Source organism: Pinus tabuliformis, chromosome 8 (genome assembly GCF_031772625.1).
Source record: "Pinus tabuliformis cultivar Carrire ecotype Pingquan chromosome 8, CPIR1, whole genome shotgun sequence".
Taxonomy (NCBI): Eukaryota; Viridiplantae; Streptophyta; class Pinopsida; order Pinales; family Pinaceae; genus Pinus; species Pinus tabuliformis.
In genome coordinates, this window is record NC_142294.1 from 1,110,268,445 (window position 1) to 1,110,289,716 (window position 21,272).

The 21,272-nt window shown below is 42.1% G+C and overlaps 1 pseudogene; it reads left to right on the forward strand.

Moving 5' to 3' along the window:
* Positions 1-266: 266 nt before the first annotated feature.
* Positions 267-21,272, forward strand: part of LOC149239234 (casein kinase 1-like protein HD16) — an 86,646-nt pseudogene continuing 65,640 nt past the window's right edge.

Below are 21,272 nucleotides of genomic sequence, written 5' to 3' on the forward strand. Positions count from 1 at the left end.
CCCTTTCGAACAACCTCACAGTTAGATCCATGGTAGTAGAGAAAATGTTGCACGCATGGATGATGAACACAATAGTGTTGCTAGAAGGGGCTCTAGTGACATCAAATGAGGTTGATAGGTTTTCGGTTAGCACGATGAAAGATCTTGATGTTAATCTAGCTTCCCTTCTGCATGAGACATTATATCTATTGCAAGATGGGATAACAATAGAGCTATGCACTAGGGAGAACCGAGCCCTCCAAGTCCTCATCGAGTGGAAGATAAATATGGAAAAGCTCAGCTTGCAACATGACAAAATTGTGTCGCAAAATCAACAGCTAGTGCAAGTGATAGACGATGCTTGCCGAAGCATCCCGGAGTTGACCATCCCAGCAGATATACTAGTGGAGGTGTGGATTCACAGGTTAGCAACAGGTGTCTGTGAGGCTAGGGAAGAAACGACAAAGGTTCAGTTGGAGCTAAATCTTCTGATCGTTAAGTTGTGGTTAAAGGCGCAGCCATTCACTCCCCCAAAAGTTAGAGAACAGCGTACTAGCGCTATCACATCGGGATTGGAGGAAATTAGAGGTGCAGTGCGAGACTACACCAACTTTTTGGAAGAATCACTTGAGGTCCTCACAACTCTGTAGGAGGACCCCAACATCCAGCACTTAGAGACAGAGGTACGAGAACTCCAACAGTAGTATGAAAATGACCAAGGAACTATGCAAACAGTGGTCCTCACCCAGCGGCTTGCGAGGATGCAATAGGCTAAAGCACTAAAGGAGCGGGTAGACATGACACGACATAAGGAGGCAGTTCTCAAAGTGCACGTCCAGTCTTGGATCAACAAGGCCTTCACCATCATGGAATACATCGAAGGCAAGCTTGTGCACATACAAGGGTTGCACACATTAATGAAAAGATTCACTCCAGACACAAAGGTCTCAGAACAGCACATGCAGTAGATCCAGCAAGCAACAACTTAGTGTGCTACTGACCTATGTGCAGTTTGAGAATAGTTGGAGGGACACCACGCAAATATTGCGGCGCCAACAGAGTGACTCAGAGGGTTGTCCACCCTAGTTTTGTAATGTAATGTTGGTTGGATAGACCTACCCATGGTCTGTAGACCATGGGATTCTATAAATAGAGCGAGGCTCTAAATGTAAAAGAGGAAGTAGAGAGATAGGAAGAGAGATTAAGGGAGTAAGGTGAAGTGTGTCTTTGGGTCATAGAGTAGGAGAAGGCTCTGTAGCTGAGTGTGTAGAGGCCTAGTAGTCCACAGCTGAGTGTGTGAACCCCTACAGCTGAGTGTGCAGGGCGGAGTCGAGTCTGTAACCAAAGAAGGAATTAATAAAGAGAAGTTTTATTATAATTCTATGTATCTGTTCTTGGGTTAATGCATGTTTGATATAATTTTCAAATATACTATTTATTTACTGTGCGCACCTGTATGAATGGTTTATGTTGTTAAGTATAACTTAAAGCACGCAAGTAGGCTAAAATAATCAACTAATATTAGAATACCAGTTAGGCCTTGGGTAATAGCGCAAAAGTGCAGTGTTTGGCCCTAGAGTAGGTCTGTGCAAAGGCAACATATCAGGATGTGAGGTACAAGATGGTGTGTGAAGCGACTTGTAGGTAGGGTCAAACCACGAACCACTTGAATTCATCAGACATCTCCAAGGTGCAGAAACTTGGTTCTATCACCCTCCCATACTACTTTGGGAGAGACCTTAGTCCACACTCCGAGAACTATTGCCAAAAGGGCCAGTAGTACCTGGATTTGTTTGGCTAACTTAATTCTGAACCTGTGTTAGGCCCCTATAAGCCAACACATTAACTTATCATTTATTACCAAAGGATTGAGTAGACCCTTTTGCCTCAAAATTTCAAACTCAACCATGAATCTGTCTATAGCCAGTTGCATGGTTTGGCACTTATCTTCAAGGTTTAACATTAAATTCCTCTTGGCGAGGACCCTTTTTACTTCCAATATTGTAACCGTCCTGTCAGGTCTCTCTAATTCCTACAATTCATACTTATTTTTGGAGTTGAGGAAGTGAATGATCCTTGCAGCTTCCTTTGGCATGTCTCCCAATTCTTCTTTTACTCTTTGTATGGCTTCTATATCTTGCTTCACTAAGTCAAACTGTTCGAAAATTACTTGAATGGATAACCAAATATCATTGGAAGAGTCAATGATATTGGCCCATAATTGTTCCTTAGCCTGTCCAAGGGGTTCCTTCAAAGTTAATTCCTTCTCCAAGCTTTTTACTCTTTCATTCATTCTAGTTGATTTCTATATTTCCTCTTTGTGCATAATCTGTGCAAGCTTATAGTCAATCTCTAGACTAGTCACCTCTTCCTTGAGCTTGTTCATTTATGTGGTCTGAATGGACATGTATTCCATTGCCTTGACCAATTTGCTAGCCTCATCACCTGTTGACCCTATTGTCGTTGAGCCTATTGCTGATGTAGATGTTGTAGAAGCTGGCAACGATATAGCCATTTGAGCAGTAGGAGCTAATGATGCTGCCAAAGTGGAAGGTACTACAGTGGTAACTATTGGGATAACAATGGTAGGGGAAGTCTCCAGACTAGCTTGTTTTAACTACATCAAGTTGTCCAACTCCTTTTCCATTTCCTTCAGTTGATCATTCAATTGTAGAACTAGGTCCATCATCTCCTCCTGATTTGTTTGCCTCTCCAAGAGCTCTTTTGTTTACGGGTGCTCTGAATGAGGAAGTTCTACTTATTTTTTAAGAGTTGTAATGTCCTCATTCTTCTTCTTGATCAATTTCTTAGCAGCTTGGATGTCATTAGGATCATGTCCCAACTCAATTACCAAGTCCTCCAATGACTTGATCCTATTGTCCTTGGCCCGTGAGGATGCCTTTTCCAATTTTTATTGGGTTGTAATGTTATCTAATGAATTTTTCAGCTTATGTGCAAACATGGCCTTTCCTGTCAAGGTGGAGTAGATCATCTCTCTTGCCTTCTTTTGGAATTCTATCTGGTCAATGGGATGAACATCCTTGGCCAACACCTCAAAGTCTGTTTTTCAAATTCAAGTGATGTCTTTGGCCATTGAACAGTTGGCTGCATGAAGGACACTTGCATTTTCCCTACTTTGATGTCAAAAGTTGACATGAGCCTGCTCTGATTAGTTGGTGTGTGCTTGAAGTATTGGGCATATGTTTCAGCCTTCAACTTCTCATTTATCAACTTGATCTCCTTCTATCACTCTTTGATATCTTTTTCCTTATCTGCTAGCCTGGTGAAAGAAGAAACCTCAACATAGAAATGTCTGTCAATCAGTTGAGTATTAGATGTTGATGGTTGTTGTGTTTCTCCTGAAGTAGCTGTGCCTTTTCTTCTTTCCACCATTGTATCAGTGTCAATGATTTCCACTAATTCAATGGTTTCTTCCTATTCAGTTATAGGATTTAGTTTGGGCGTTTTCTTGAGCTCAAATTGCTCATCTCTGATCTCCATAGCAGAACTAGAACCCTCCTCCCTGTTTCTCTTTGGGTTTCTCTCCTCATTTTCTAGGCTTTGTAAAATAGGAGGAATATTCATGGGTTTCCCTAGTTCTGGAACTTGCAGGAAAGAAATTTCATCCATTTGTTTCTCTACATCAATCAATGTATTTTCTACATCCACTACTGTGTTATCCATGTCAATTAATGTGTTTTCCAACCATTCTAATTGGTTAGAAAACATCTCAATATCTGGTCTAGGATAGTGGATGAAAGGTCCCAATTTGACCTTGATTCTTAACTTATTGATGACCCCATGAGGGTCATACTGCCACATAAAGTTTGCTGGGCAATTTAATTGCTTAAATTTCTTTCATTAAATTATCAACCAGGGATACTCGTAAGCTTGTGATGATGCCAACAAAATATATGCTGGAGTAGGCAACTAACTCTATGTCTAACTAAATGATTTTTTGATTCAATATAATATGCAAGGGAAGAGGCTTCTAATTGAGGAGGTCCTAATTGTCCTTCCCTACAATATTATAGATTGAAAAGAAATCATTGATTACCAGAAACTTGAAATAAAGAAAAGAGAATAAATTTTAATTGTTGTTCAGATTCGAATAGAGAGAGAGACTAACTTAGTCCCTTGATTGTCCCCTCGTATACTGATCCAAACTAAAATAAGATTCGTTCATAAGCATAAGAAATGAAATAACTTGAAACTTAAAAGCAAAAGAATGAATTTCAATTATCATGCAAATAAAATAGAGAGAGCCTAACTTAGACCCTTGTTTGTCCCCTCATATGCTAATAAGATTTTAATTTAAAACCCATTCATCCATCACAAACAAATCCTCAAACATCTAGGCAATTAAATGAAACAAGATCTATTATGAAATAAAATGTTTCTTTGATCCTTTTAGAGTGGGTTCAATTCTCTTAAGAACAAAGTAACAAGTAATTACATATACTACATTAAGACAATTTATATGTAAAACTATAGAATGGAAATTTATGTAAAATGAAGCTTTATTCTGTTCCATCATAAGTTAGATACATGCTCCAAGAGTCCTACCTTTGGAATGGAGGAGGTGCTCCTATTTATACAAAAATTTAAGCAACTAACTCATTAATGGGGATCCACTAATCCCTCATATGGTTACAACCGATATGAGACACATATTCCTTTATCCATGATTTTTCTCCATGAGATACGCTTGACCCCTATCCCAAATCTCCTTCAAATCTTCAAGAGAATTCGAATTTGAGTCTTGGAGGCCACATAATAGTATCTTGGAACCTTCCAAATCACCTACACATGTCACCAAACTCATTCCACCTTTAGGTATAAGCAAATACATGTTATTTTTCTAACTTGTAATCATAAATTCACTTTAAATACTTGAAATTAATAACTTTGGAAAATGAAAATTTAAACCCATATGGTAATGGAAATATAGGGTCATGTAATGATAATGTGATGAAATGAGGTGACAAAATGAGGATAAAGGTGAAAATGGAGTGAAAATGTATGCTAATTTGGCGGCCCAACATACTCCCCAACTTAAGTTATTGTATGTCCTCATGCAATCTATTACATTGATCATGATTTGATATTTTAAATTGTCTTTCTTTTACATGAACTTTGGTTGATATCGATTTTTTTAACTTCACATAATTTTGTTTTTGACAACTTTGTTCCTTTTTGCAAATTCTTCTCTCTTGAAAAACATTTGATTGCAACATATTATTTTAGTTGGTTCTTGTGTGACAACCAAAATTTGATTAGTATTGGTTCTTGTGTAACAATACTTTCATTGTTTTTATGTTGCATCAAAAGACTTTGAAAACATCTAATCAACCATTGATTTTTCTATCATTATTTGCAAAACATGTAACGTTTGAATCATAATATAATAGTAATTGTTTGGAGAAAGTATGTTGGTTATGATGATATGTGTAGAAAGGACATATATGACATATGGAAGGTGATAATGGAGTATGAATGTGAATATGAACATGGTGAATGTGAATGTGAATGAACATGGTGAAACGTTTTCCAAAAATTATAATTTTAGTATTAAAGGAATTGTATGATAAAAAGCTAGAAAAGAACATACCTTTACTTACCTAAGTGGACAAACTGTGTATATGTAGAAAAGTGTAGCTCCTGCTGCTGAATCATGGGATGGAGAATACAATAATGTGAGCTATGTCTTGGTTGCATATATGATGGATGAAGTCGTGAATGTGGATCCTTTATTACTACTGTTGAATCTATTCAAATGTATAAAATAAATCATATAGTCTTCATGTCATCCCCTATCATGGCACAAGTCTTTCCATGTGAATAAATGTGTCGATGTCGAACATGGAAAGAAGTCATTGGATTACCGACCATTGATGAATGTCGTTAACCAATGTGAGGCAAAATCACCATTAATGTCAATGAATGCCAAGGTACCCAAGTACATCTGGCAAAGTGCGAATATATGATTTGATGTTGAGCCACTTGCAAGATCCAACAAACAAGAGACATTAATGTATTCTCATTGTTCGTTGGCGAGAAGACTTGCCATTAAGGCATGCAAGCGTCAATGTACTAATAATGACTCTAGTCTTTATCCTAGATAAGGTACTGAGTTTGATGGGTCAAGACTTGTTAGAAGGGAGGCCTTAAGGAATCCTCCATCATCTAACATGAGTATGAAATAATGATTTTGAAAGACCATAGATGGAAAATTTGCATTGAAGCAGGGTTTATTTGGAAGAAAAGGAAAATGGGGTGACTCGACTTTGTAAGGGAGCTGAATGACTTTTTTCATGGGCTATAGGTTAGTGAAAGACACAGGAAAATGACTGTGAAGGAAAATGAACAATGGGTCAAGGTTTTATTTGAAAACATGAAAAGGAAAATGGAATGGAAAATTTATTGACTAAAGAAGTGGGAATGTAATGAAGTTTTTATTTATTGAAAAGGAGTAGAAATGGCGAATGTAAAGGGAAATGAGGCGAATGTTTATTAACTAAAGAGGCATGGATGTTTCATCTTTGTTGCTGCTTTTATCATCTGAAAGTCTTGCAAGTGATGGATCTGATTTGGCATCATGTGCTCATGCATTGATGTTTCATATTTGTTGCTGCTTTGATCATTTTATTATGAAAGAAATGTCATTTTTGAGAGGATTTTCAATTATTTGATAGATATGTTGACATTCTCCCCCTTTTCTTACCAAAAAGCATGTCCTCATGCTTGAAATGGGGTCTTTAAAAGACACTATTTGCTTGTCGTCATTTGTTTATCTTCCTCGAACTTGCAAAAACTTAGTACTTTTTCTGTAATGAAATGTAAGTTTATCATAATAGAGAGGTGATCATTCTCTCTATTTATGACATTTACAAAAAGAAACTGAGAATTGGTACTAATGAAACAAATTCGTGAAAGAAAAACCAAAATAATTTTTACCTGTCTCGACACTAGTGCCTCATTTTACCTGTTATGTCTTGTCAACAATTTCTTCATTCTTGAATCGTTTCAAACTCTTTTGAAAGCTTTCTCATTGTGTAGATCTCGCTGAGATATTTCCAATGATGCTTGAATCGTTGAAATTTGATGTTGTATGAGAAAGTTGTGCTTCTTTGAAATTTTAGAAAAATGGTAAAAATGTGTTGCATGGGTGCTACGTGGCAACACCAGGGAGTGACACATGGGAAAATGACTAGCTAATGATGTGGAAAAACAAGGCCAATGTCACTCTGACTCTTCATGGTTGATGTGGAAGATAGTTATGAACCTCCATTTGTAAAAAAATTAATCTTATTTGTTTTTTTTCAATTGTTTTGTTGTTCTTTTTTAATTGTTTTTTATTTTTTTGTAGTTTTTTAATTGTTTTATTATTTATTTTTATTTTCTTTGATTTTTTTTTACTAAAAAAAATAAAATAAATAAATAAACAAAATTAATTTTGCCTTTTTTTTATTTGTTTTTATTACTTTGATTTTTTTTTTTTTTTTACCACAAGTGTAGGACTATATGAGGAGGAGAATCAAAAACATGTACAACTAAATGGCATCGAAATAAAATATACACATTAAAAATTAAATGGCATATAAAATAAAAATCTAAATATAAAAATATATATATTGAAAGCTAAATGATATATACAAATAAAAATGAAAAATACTGAAATCTAAATGGGTGTATACGTATGCTTGAGATTTTATTCCTCATTAAGATTAGTCCTCCCTCTCAGCGACAGAAAGGGTAAATTGATGACTTCCCGAGGCTCAGTGATTTCTACCGAGATGATACCAAGGCCACATCTATGGAAAACAACGTTTAGCTCTGTTAATGACTGACGTTGCAACAATTAATACCAAATTCACTTCTGTGTCTAGGTACACAAGATCTGTAGGAATATTTCTTAAAATATTTTTCTTATTTGGGGAAGCTCCAGCTTAAACTTCTAAGTGTTCACCTCTAGCTGCACAATGAAGAGGCTTGAAGAACTGCTCAAAGATTATGTGTTACAGGAGCAAGAGCTTGGTTGAGATAATGCCTTCCTATGTCTTTGAGATCATTCGCTACTTCGTTGTTCACTTTGGCTCCATCAAGGTAAATAATTTCCGCTTCCTGCAATATCTCCTCTATCAGGCCAGAACCTAGAAGAAACAGCTAGTGAAAAATGCATGACTTATTGCATGACTTGGCTCTTTCTTAATCTTTGAAGGGAGCTGAATGTTTGATAAAACTCGGAAAATATCTTTGTGTACTATCAAACACAAAGTGTACTATCAAACACAGAGTGCCAAGTGGTGGGCTCCAGTATTGTAGCAATAATGCTACAACTCCTGGGGCTTCCTATCTCTAATTTTATCAACCCGGTAGTTCGTACAAACTTGGAAGCGATGGTGCTGTATGCACAAGTACTAGCTCTTGTCGCAGCTGTCACTTGGTCAGCTGGCACAAGTCCACTAGGGCTCAATCCAACTTCTATATGCTCTCAGAAGAAGCTTGCTAAATGATGGATGAAGGCTATCTCAAAGGAAATTAATCTACTTTGCAAAAATGAACTGAAAGCCAACCAAAACATGGAAACCCTAGTAAACCCTAATCTGACTAGCTTAATCTCTATGATGCAATGGTGGGAGTGCAAATGTCTAAGAATGATGCCATTACCTCTAGTGATATGAAATGCATGAACTTAAACTACTTCCATTGAAAAGAACATTGTTTTTTTATTTTTTCTTAAATGGTTGGAGTGATTATGATTTTGTTTCTTATTAGGGTCTGGCTGTGCAGAGGTGGTTTGAAGGGAAGGAAAGCTTGGGAAAGGTCAGGGGGGCTAGGAGAGGTCCCAGGGGATCCCTAGCATCAGTCCACAGAAGTCCACAACGTTCAAGTGCTCGGCAACCGAGTTTGCAGGCTTCTACAGGATGTCTGCAGGGGATCCTACAGGAAACTCAGGAATTCTACAGGAAGTCTGCTAACTTCTACAGGATGTTCTACCGTGGGAGTTTTGGGTGATGGTGAAGTGATGGAGCGGTATGGGTGGATAGGTAAGATGGAGATGGAGCTTGTGATGGCTCAGGGGCAGAGAAATAAGATGGAGAAAGAGTGCATGAAGTTGGTTGGTGGATAGAAGGATGGAAGCAACGAAAGGTCAAGAAAATGGAGCTACGTGGACAATGGAAGAGTTGGAAGGTAAACGAGCTGAACAGAGGTCGAGTAGGTGGCTTTAGGCGTGGTTAAGAAGAAGAAGAAGGAAATGGAATGATGCTGAGCAGTGTAAATAAAACAAATTGCTTATGTCTTGCACCAAAAACAAGAGTTCATTAACCTGTGCTACCTGTGCTATTAAAAAAATGAACAGCAATGTAAATCGTGAAGAGAAGTCGTGCATGGAGTTGGAATGAAGAAGTATGGTTCAAGATCAAAGTGCATGGATGGATCTACAATTAAAATGACTGTGTTGCAGCTTGTATGAAAGTAAAAAGACTGCGTTTTTTGGTGGTTGGTACAGACTGCACCCCAATCTCTAAACAGAGATGGCAGTGAAGGCACTATCAACCTTTTCTTGGAGCTCCAATGAACTACAATCCTCCTATTCTAATCTAAGCAACTGAAAGAGATTTAACCATAAGCTAATCCTACTCAATCTCATTAAAGAAATCAAATCAGCAGACTGTAAATTCTAAATGCATGTCAAAACAGAGGAAATAAAGTGCTGCAAGGAAACAAATAACAATACAAGGAAGAGGAGGTCTATTGCTCTCAGGTTGGGCCCTAACCTGAGAGCTATAGCTCCCTTAAAAACTCAGAATTAGATCCAAATCTTCTTGCCTTTATTCATAATCAAGAGTCTAATGTCATGCCAAAACTGGCTTACAAAAAACAAACACCGAGCTGTAACTCGTGCTCAGAAATTACAATAGTAATTCAAAAGTTCAAAAAGCTCCTATCAAAGGCTACGGCCTTCATATTTATACACAATGGAGATCAAGCTGGCTTCCTCCATTCGTGGAGCTTGGCTGTCCAACTGAAAGTTAAACTACTGATCCTGTAGAATCTGTTGGCTGCCTTTAAGCTCGGTGGGGAGAGCTGTTGGAGCTCGGAGTTAAGGTGAAAATCACGAGGAAGGTCATCAAGACTGTGGACAACCTCCCTATGAACCCGCAATGTCACCTTTGCTGTCTCCTTGTCTCCATTTGCGTGGTCTTTTTCTCTCTTTAATGCCAAAAACCTGAAATCATCATGTATTAGCCACATAGATATAATGCCTGCCCTTCTTCCTACAAATAACACGAATATACTAAGAAATGAATGCATAAGTGATAAAAGATGAATGGTTGAGCAAGGTAAGTAGGCAAAATGAGCCCAAATTGTACCAAAAATTGGGGCTCATCATCACCCCCCAGCTAAAATATTTGCTCGTCCTTGAGCAACTTAGTCCAAATCTTCATCCTTCATTGCTTTTACTGCTTCCCTTACATCCCAAGCCTCTGTGGTAGTGTCCTCCTTGCTGATATGAAACCCAACTTTCCTGTTCACCTCTTCCCATTGTTCACTGTCATCCTTCTCTGTGCTACCTTCAGCCAATCCTAGCAGCAGTGGTGGGCTGAGTTTAAGGCCAATCCAGCTGGCCTGGAGGCTTTGCATGGATTTCTTGTAAAGGTCTACCCTTACCAAAGCTTCCCTCATCCGAGTTGGGGTATGGTACTCTCGGATCTTCAAACTGTGTGCCAAGGTATTCCATCTGCGTGTGCATGCTTGGGCAGCAGTTTCTCCTAACAGTCTTTCCATGTCTTCAAAATGAGCTATGGCTTGGGCCTGTTGGTCCATAAATCTCAAGGAAGTTGTGGGATCAGTAGACAAGTGTTGGTGTGCTGAGATGAGTGCCACTGGATCCTCTGGTTCTGCTCGAATGAACAATGGCTCGTTCAATTCTCGGTTCATGACCGATTTTGCTTCAGCTGCTCTTTGATCCTCATGGTTCAACCATGAAGCGAACGCCATCAATTGCATATCTCCCAAGGCAGTATTGGGATCCCAGGAAACTTCATTAGGCAAGGCCAAATTGTGGAGGTAGAATTCTGCTAATTTGGCTTTATCTTCTGACGAACTAGTACTGCACAACTCAGAAAATTGCTGTGGGTCCTGGATCTGAGAAATACCTCTTTGTGCCAGGGTATTTATTTGGAACTGCAGCCATTGGTCTTTCAAATACAAACCATAGGATTTTGCAGGTTGTCTGCACTGTATTGCCTCCATGGCACAACTGGCCATGCAGGCCAATTGTGCTTCCTTTTGCTGCAGCTGTTCTTTTAGAGCTTGCACTTCAATTTGTGCTTGTTGTTTTGCTTCCTGTAGAAGTGTCATTGGCTCCTCAAGACTGGTGGTCAGCTCCTTTTTGCCTTGTTGTTCTTCTGTGGTGTCTTTGGAGGATGTACCTGCCCCTGCCCTTAGCTCCTGTAGCTGCAATCTCAGCTTCTGGTTTTCTTCCTGTAGAAGCACACGTTGGCAATTAGCCACATGTTTAGCCATGGCGAATTCACTCCTGACCTCCTTGAGTTGCTCTTGTAAGGGACCTATGTCCGCCACACCCTTTGACTTGGCGATCTGCATCCATGTGTGGGTACGGACTCTTTCTTCCTCTAATGCAAAAAATAGGGGTACAGTAAATTTCTGCGGTATGATTTTGCCCGCCTCTAAAAAGGTGTAGTATGAACTCAGACTAGGCTGAGGGCTGGGCTCTGGTATATGTACTTCTTCTGCCTCTTTAGGTGGCTCTACCTCACCCTCCCTTGGTGGTGATGAGGGTCCTTCTCCTTCCCTCTTCTCCGTTTCCTGTAGCCGGGCCAGAGTGTCCTGTAGAACATTTTCAGCCTCCTGTAGCCGAGCTTTTTCAGTCAACAGGTCTAACCTTTCTTGCCACGTAGTTTTCTTTGGGCTCCCCTTCTCATAGGTGACTGTTATCCTTGAGGGGGACTTTTCCTTGGGAGAAGTAGGGGTATCTTCAATGACAATTGGGCTGCTGGACGAAGGCTGTGGTTTGCCTGTCTTTATTCGGACACTTCTTCGAGCTTTAAAGTATAGAGGGGTCTCCCTCTTCCTTTTCTCTTTTGGCTTAGGTGGCATGCTGAGGGCAGCCAGCACAGCTGCTGCCTCTCTCTCACGAATATCAGCCTTCTTCTCCTTGGGTTTCATTTTGTCAGGGCTTCCTGTAGAAGACCCTGTTTTAGCAATTTTCGGGCTTCCTATAGAAGACCCTTTCCCTGTTTTCGGGCTTCCTGTAGAAGCCTGTTTCTGCTTTCCTGTAGACACAGGTGTCGCCACCTTGGCTTGCTTTGCTGCATGGGTTTTGCTTTTTGGTTTGGTTGCGGGTGCTGATGAGGTACTTGGGCTGATGTGGACCATCTCAGTTTTGTCCGTTCTGCTCTGCAACCTCTTCTCTCTTGCTGACAAGATGGGTGTGTCACCTTTTTCTTTGTCATCCTTTTTCTCATGCTTCTTCTTTTGTTCTTTCTTCTGCACTGTGGTCAGGGTCTTCTGGCCTGTTTCCTTCTTTCCCTCGGCCACTGATTCTTTTTCCTCACTGCTGGAGGAACCACTTTCTTCAGTCAACATCCTTATGTCTCTGTCTCTTGTCAAATTCCTGAATGATTCCCACGAGAGGGGAACCTTATATGAATGAAGTGCATCCTCCACAAGAATTTTGATCAACCCATGGTGGGCTACCTGATCTGGTATGCCTTCTTTTAACTTTGTGGCACACTCAATTAGAGACTGTAGCAGGAAATAAGGGATGCTCAGTTTCTTTTCTACAGGAAGATCAATCCGGTGCCTTAATTCAGTGAGCAACCGAAAGTGATACCCGTACACGATGCTATAACGGCCTTCACAGGTTATATACTTCATGATCTGTAGGCTAACTTCATTCCATGGTGGCAACAAACTTGTTCTACGCACCCCATTTTTGTCCTCCGAGAATTCCTCCTCAGGTGGAAAGAATTCTTTCTTGGCCTGCTGGCTCAACTTCCTTTCTTCCTTATCCCACGGCAGACCCATTGGAAGTTCAGTAATTCGACTGATATATTGCGGGGTGAGCTTGAGGCTTAGGCCCCTGAAGTTCACTGTGGCCAGTGTCTTGGATTTCGGCCTCAGAGCCTGCAAAAATTCTTCTGCCACTTCATCGTCGTAACCCTGCAATTTGTCACAAAAAGATATCCATTGAACCCGTGTGAAGAGCTCCACCACCTCTTGGTTTTCCCTTAACTTGGTTGAATCAGTGGGTTCTCGTCTAATAAACCCACCCGGCATGATAAAATAGTTTCCTTAACCAAAGGTGGTGATTGTGGAAGAAATTTGGTCTACTGAGACAGAGCGTAGAATTACGCTTCTGTCATGCACATAATCCACAAAACTTATCCCTGAGGAACTTAACACAGTTTAATTACCCTGACATCCTGTAGAATGACAGTATAGGCACAGCAGACAACAATTTCACCAATTTCCTATGACCAGACTGTGGACGACGATTCTGCCACCTTTAAAAACCAATTGCATGAAGAGTTCAGGGTTACCTTTTTAATCTGCCACCTTTTTACGTGAGGCACCCGCCTTCCTGTAGAAACTGCGTTCCTGTAGAAACAGCGTTCCTGTAGGAGCAGCGCGCGATTTTCAGGAAAGACTGCAGTTGGTCTGCGCTCTGGGTGTGCTTCACAAGCATTCTGGTAGCCAAAGGCTCGGCGTATCAAACTGCAGAAAGATCAGGATAGCCACTCGAGTTCAAAACGGTGGTTGATAAATGCATGAGGGCAATCTAGCCGATTAGATTTTGAATCGGCGGAATCCGTGGCGCGGGGGTGAGCTGTCCCCGCCGGACCGTTGGGCGACGTCATCCCATCATTTGCCTGCGAGTTCCCTTGCTGCCGCATCAATTCCCGCAGATCTGCCGCCGCCTCTTCTGTTAAACTCATTTTTTCCCCGACGGGATTGCTCTCACGTGCGTGCTGCCCATTCTTTTTGTCATGGCCGCCACCCAAACATCCAACTAGACCATTAACTGGCCGACGTGGCCGGCCAAATGGCCATACGGTCGCTCAACCCATTCACCTTTACACTTTGCAATCAATTCAAAGTAAAATTCATGCAATCTGATGGAAGGAAGGGTCGAGACACTTACCTGCGCGGCTGCACACGATGTTTTGGTTTTTGGACGCTGATGAGTGGATTTACCTGCTGCTGGCGAACTTACACAGGCCCGGAGGTTCATGTTTACAGGCTACCGCCGATGGATTGGACGCTTTGGTTGCATGTGCCCGCGTTTCATTGCATATGGTCGGCGCTGTGAATGGTATCGACTCTAGCGGGCTTAACTGTTACAGGACTCCCGCGGGATGTCTTGTAACAGTTCTTCCTCCTTGGGTGCATGCTGCATGACGAAGGATCTGGCCTCCCGATCACGCTCCCAGGGCTTCTGGATGACTGAGATGTATGAGATCTCCAGCGTTTTTTCATTTAAAATTTGCTTTTTCTTGAGAACTCATCGATCTGCTTTGCTGGTGCAGGTAACTTCGTTGCATGTCGACAAGGATGGCAGGACGAGGTGACAACAATGTGCAAGGGAGATAACAATAGCTTGCATGCGTCCAAACCGATCCTTAGTCGTTAGATCTCCTCATAAAATGGATTCTGGGCCGTTCTGAGCTTCTACAGGAAGTTTCCTGTAGAAATATAGAGCTTCCTGTAGAAAGGTTGTGTTTCCTGTAGAGAGTTTGCACCTTCCTGTAGAAAATCTGCATCTTCCTGTAGAAAATCTGTGTCTTCCTGTAGAAGACTCAAGCTGTAATAAAATTGCACATACCTTGGAGAAAATGAGTATTCCTGGAGGAGGTGCTGGTGAGGTGTCTTGACAGCATGATGAGGACCCTTGGCTTTGAGTTGAGAGGCTTCCTCTCCTCCATAGACACCTGCAACCTGCATGCAATTTTACAATATGAACTTGTTGTCCTTGTCTTTCTTGCTTATTGTTTTTTTTTTTTTTTTTTTTTTTTTTTGAAAGATAACAGGGGCGCCTCAAAGAGGTTTTCACCCTTGCCATCTGCCCTGAGCGCCTCAGAGAGGTTTTCACTCAAGGATCTTTTCAAATCTTTCTCTTTTTTTTTTGAAAGACAATAGGGGCACCTCAATGAGGTTTTCACCCCTACCACCTGCCTTGGGCGCCTCAGAAAGGTTTTCACCCAAGGATCTTTATTATTTTTTTTTTTTTAGATTCTTTAGGGTATGCCCAAAACAGAGGCAGAACCCTTCTCTATGACCAACACTGCCTTCTCCATAGTTTTGATGAACTCTTGTCTTGAGAGAGGCTTCCTGTAGATCTTCAATCGATGCCCATTGACAAGCATGGGGATGGCTTCCTCATCAATGGTCCGAATAAGAACAGATCCATTGTCATGACATTTTTCCACTGCATATGGCCCTAGCCATCTGGTTCTCAGCTTCCCCTTGAAATCTTTGTATCTGGAGTCATACAACAAGGCCCAATCTCCCAGCTAGAATTGCTTGTCATGGAGATGTTGGTCATGCCACACCTTTCTCTGAAGTTGAACCACTTCTGAGTGAAGGAGGGCCTGCATTCGGTGCTCATCCAGTCCATTCAGCTGCAATAACCTTTCTTGTTGTGCATGGCTGAGATCTAGGTCCAGCTGAGCTACCATCCTCAAAGTGTTGTATTCAAATTCAATGGAAAGCAAAGCTTTCTTCCCATAGACCAGCTCATAAGGTGTGAAGACGGTTGTGGTCTTCCAAGTGGTGTTGTAAGCCCATGTGGCTTCAACCAGGCGATCTGCCCAGTCCTTTCTGCTGCTGCTCACCACCTTAGTCAAGATCCCTTCTAATGCTCGATTGGTGACTTCCACCTGCCCATTTGCTTGAGGGTGATAGGGGGTGGAAGTCCTATGCTTGATCTTGTGATGAGCTAGTAGATCTTCAACCAGGTTGGATGTGAACTGGCTCCCTTGATCAGTGACCAGCTCTCTTGGATAGCCAAACTTATAGAAGATGTTTTCTCTTAGGAACTCGGCCACCTTTTCTTTTGTTGCTGCTTTGATTGCTTTAGTCTCTGCCCACTTTGTCAAGTAGTCAGTACACACAATGATGTAAGACCTTTGCCTCGAAGGAGGGTTGATTGGGCCCACAAAGTCCATACCCCACTTCTCAAATGGCTCAAGAGTCACCTGAGGTTGGAGAGGCATCTCATCCCTTTGGGTCGGTTTCCCCATTCTTTGGCATTGGTCACACTGGCTGACATATCTTCTGACATCTTGATGAAGTGTGGGCCAATAGTAGCCTGCCTGCAGGATTTTGAAGGCAGTTCTCTTTGCTGCAAAATGTCCTCCACAAGGCCCATCATGACAGGTGAGGAGGATATCAAAGACTTCCTCCTCCCTTACACAACGCCTTAAGATCTGATCGGGGCCAAGCTTGAACAGATTGCCCCCGATCCAAGTAAATGAGGCACTTTTTCTGATGATTCTGCTCTTCTCTCTTGAAGATAGGTGCGGAGGGAACTGTGCTGAAACAAGGTAGTTTGCTATATCAGCAAACCATGGAGAGAGTACTGAAATAGCAAACAGATGTTCATCGGGCATCTGGTCATCCACTGTTCCATCCTCATCTGCAGACAAATCCAATCTAGATAAAAAGTCAGCAACAACATTTTCTCTACCTGGTTTGTCAACAATGGTCAAATCAAACTGCTGCAATAAAAGTAACCATCTAATAATACGAGCATTCACATCTGGTTTATTCATTAAATATCTAATTGCAGCATGGTAAGTATGTACAAATGTTTGATAGCCAGTGATATAATGTCAGAACTTGTTCAGTGCATGGACCACAGCCAAGAATTCTTTCTCGGTTACAGTGTAATTTAGCTCAGCTTTGGACAAGTTTTTGCTAACAAAGTAAATGGAATATGGAAGTTTTTGCTCAACTTGTCCTAAAGCTGCACCTATGGCTTTGTTCGAGGCATCAGTGTGGATGTGGAAAGGTAGGGCCCAGTTTGGACCTCTCAGGATTGGGGCTGACACCAACTTGTCCTTCAATTCATTCAAAGCCCTCTGACAATCGTCAGTCCATTTAAACTCCACATCTTTTGCCAACAGGCCAAACAATGGCGAGGCTAGCTTGCTGAAGTCTTTAATGAATCTCCGGTAATATCCTGCTAATCCCAAGAAACTCCGAACATCCCTTACCTTTTGAGGAGGTGGAACCTTCTTGATGAGAGCAATTTTGTTAGGATCCACCTGTAACCCTTGGCAAGAAATGGTATGGCCTAGCACGGTCCCTTCAGTCATTAGGAATTCACATTTTTCAGGATTAAGGGACAAGTTCATCTCAATGCATTTGGTTAGGACTTTTCCCAGATTGGACAATGCTTCCTGGAAGTTGGCCCCATAAGGAGTAAAGTCATCCATATAGATTTCCACTGTATCATGGACCAGCTCCGAGAAGATGCTCAAGACAGCTCTCTGGAAGGTAGCAGGAGCATTGCATAGCCCAAAGGGAAGAACTCGGTAGGCAAAGGTACCCCAAGGACAAGTGAAGGTGGTCTTATCTTGGTCTTCCGGGCTGATTTGGATCTGGTTGTACCCGCTAAACCCATCCAGGAAAGAGAAGAACTTCTTTCCTGCCAGTCCATCCAACACTTGATCTATGAAAGGTAGAGGGAAATGGTCTTTCTTGGTAGCTTTGTTCAGTTCTCGGTAGTCCACACAGATTCTCCATTTCCCATTTTTCTTGGGAACCAAGACCAGAGGGGACACCCACTCACTATCTGAGATGGGGTAAATGAATCCGGCATCCAACAATTTTTGCAATTCTTCCTTGACAATGTCCTTAAGGGCTGGATTCATTCTCCTCTAGGGTTGCCTAACCGGTTTACAATCCTCTTTGATGTATATGTGATGGGTACAGACCGAAGGATGGACTCCTTTCATTTCCTTATAGCTCCAAGCAAAAGCATCTAGGTGGCTGGCCAACAGGCTACACAGCTCCTTTTCCTGGGAAGGAGATAGGGAGGAGCTGATCTTTAATGCTCTCTCAGGGCCGAACTCCACATTCTTGACTCTGGGAGTGACAGGGTTGGTTGTACAAAGATCCACTAAGGTGCTAGCTTGGGCATCCTCCACCAATTTCTCTAAGGATAGTGCACTGGAAGGTGGAGTCTGGATCAAGGTCTCGATCAAGTCATCCTCGGTTGGGGGGTCTCTTCTAGTGGTATCTAGGGTGCACAGAGGTGCTGAGTATACCTCGTCTTCCTCTCCTTCCTCCAACCAGAGTGGTAAGTCATGCTCTAAGGAGGGTTGGGCAGGAGGGTATAGGACTAGCTGCTTGGACATAGGACCATTTTTTATGGTCATATTTCCTGCACGGCAACTTATGTAAGCATCTGCAGTGGCTAACCAAGGCCTTCCAAAAATGAGAGGATATCCAGTAAGCTTTGCCTTTGGTTGCAGAACCAGGAAGTCTGCAGGGTATTCCCAAGAGTCAATAGAGACCAGGACATCCTCCACAATCCCTTCGGGAGTCACGGTGGAGCGATCTGCTAGTTGCAGTACTGTCGAGGTCTTCCTCAAGGAACCCTGAAGATTGAGTTTGAGCATGGTATCCCTGGTCATCACATTAATGGCAGCCCCCAGATCAATCAAGGTGTGAGGTATGATGGTGCCATTGATGTGGACATCTACTACAGGACTTCCAGGATCTAGGTACTTTGGGCAGATGACTTGTCCTAACATAAGGTCAGACAATTGTCCTATGACATTGATGGTTGAAGCATCTTTCTTCCGCCTGCCTGGGTGTTTGAAACACTTTTCCTTAACCAGTTTGTTGTATATTGGCACATCCTTGATGGCTTGGAGAAGTGGTATTTTCACACACAACTGCTTGAGCTCACCCAGAAGCTCATCCTCCTCTGGGTTGGGTTGTGTGGTGGCTGTTAGTCTCTCAGGAAAGGGTGGAATAGCCTTTGGTTCACTTTCCTGTTTATCTTCCTCATCCTCTAGGGGAGGAGGTTGGCGATCTGGAAGAGTCTTTCCAGATCGAAGATTGATCTCCTGGATCTCCACAGCATAGGTAGGGCATGAGGTTTCCCCAGTATATACCTGCTGAGCCTGTCTATTGTTGGGGTTCGGGTTCGGTTGAGCAGGCATTTGAGGTTGCCTTGGAGGAGCAGGAGGTAAGGGTTGAGGTTGAACAGGTGGTGGAGGCAAAATGGCAGGAGGAGTGTTGTATTTGGGCCTCCACCCCGACTGAGGTGCATTCCACTGAGGTTGTGGCTGGGCATGTGAATGATATGAATGAGAAGTAGGTTGAGTAGGGTACTGAGGTGGATAAGACCATGGAGGAGGCATGGACCAGGAAGGATGAGCAGGGGGACCCCAGGAAGGCATAGGAGTCGATTGGTTGGGGCTGTAATAAGCTTGAGGTGCCCCTTGCATTCCCTGCTGATAAGGTCTAGATCCTTGTGGCCTCCTTTGGTTGATGAAATAGAGAGGTTCAGTGGGGGCTTCTGTCCCTTGGTACATGGCTTTAAACCCAGGTAAGGTTGGACACTGATTTGTGGGATGGTCCTCCTCACAAACGAAACACACTTCAACTGAATGCAATGGGCATTCGTTCTTAGGGTGTCTCCTTGTGCACCTAGGGCAGAAGACAACCAAGGCTCTCTCAGCTTCTTCTTTCTTCTGCTGGATCCTGAATGTGTCCAGTTGCATAGCAATGGTCTGTCTCACCTCACTCTTAAGATCTTCTAATTGATTTGCAAGCTCATGTTTGGAGAAAGGGACACCAGTTGAGAGGAGGTTTCCTCTACCTCGTTTCCGTGCTGCCCTGGAGTGGTTTCTAAACACAGTCTTGATGTCCTCATAAGGTAGTTGGTAAATGTCCCCCCCAGCTAACATGTGAAGGGTATCTAAGAGGTCTTCAGGGACTCCTCGGAGCAGAACCAACTTGAGGGATTCAGGGTCAAGTGTGCACCTGGCCCGCTTATAGCTAAGTTGGAACCTTTCCTCATAATCCTCTAAGGACTCATCATTTCCCATGGTCATTCGAAAGATTTCTCCCTTGGTTTCCTTGGACCTACAGTAATCCCGATACTTGGTATTGAAAGCTTGCTGCATCTGAGCCCAAGTGGTGATACTATTCCCAGGTAAGCCCATGAACCAGCGTAATGCTGCATCCTTAAGAGTTGAAGGGAAGAGTTTCAGCTTTTGCTCATCTTCAGTATAGTCATAGGTTCTACAAAGGACAACAAACTCAAACAGGAAGGTATCAGGATCTTCAGTGGTCAGTCCATGGAAGTGAGGTAAAGCAGAGGGGCTAATGTTCTTCATTTTCATCTCTCCATTGGTCTCTCGGATGGGGAAGGCACCTTCTATTCTCTCATCTTCTCCTCTATTGTCAGCCATAGCTTCAGATGGAGTGGTCTCTAACTCTTATTCTTCTATAGGATCTTTGTATATCTCAGGATGTTCACCTATAGGTTCTTCTGGGTCACTGTCACCAAAGAAGAGAGAAGGGTGACTCAGTGATGTGGTGGGGGTGTTGGGTAGGAATTTGCCTGATTTATCTCGGTTCCTACGAGGCATGAAATGAAAAAAACTCTTTTTGATTGCTTTTGCTTTTTTTCTTTGGTACCTGCAAAACTGAAACAGATTGATCTACAACTAACTATCTTACTGAAATGAAGATGCAGAATTGAATTGAAAGCAGGAAAGAACTAGTCTACTTTGCTCAAATGAAATTGCAGGAATGGAAATGCTAATCTACGCTTGCAGAATTGAAATTGCGGAATTGAAATGCTAATCTATGAAAGCAGGAAATGCTAATCTATGAAAGCAGGAAATGTCTATGCTACTTTTGCAGAATGGAAATGAAGTAAACTACTGAGCAGAAGGTAAGAGTAAGAAAATAGAAGAAAAGCAACAATTACTAATACTTTGACGCTTCCCCGGCAATGGCGCCAAAAAGATGGTGGGCTCCAGTATTGTAGCAATAATGCTACAACTCCTGGGGCTTCCTATCTCTAATTTTATCAACCCGGTAGTTCGTACAAACTTGGAAGCGACGGTGTTGTATGCACAAGTACTAGCTCTTGTCGCAGCTGTCACTTGGTCAGCTGGCACAAGTCCGCTAGGGCTCAAGCCAACTTCTATATGCTCTCAGAAGAAGCTTGCTAAATGATGGATGAAGGCTATCTCAAAGGAAATTAATCTACTTTGCAAAATTGAACTGAA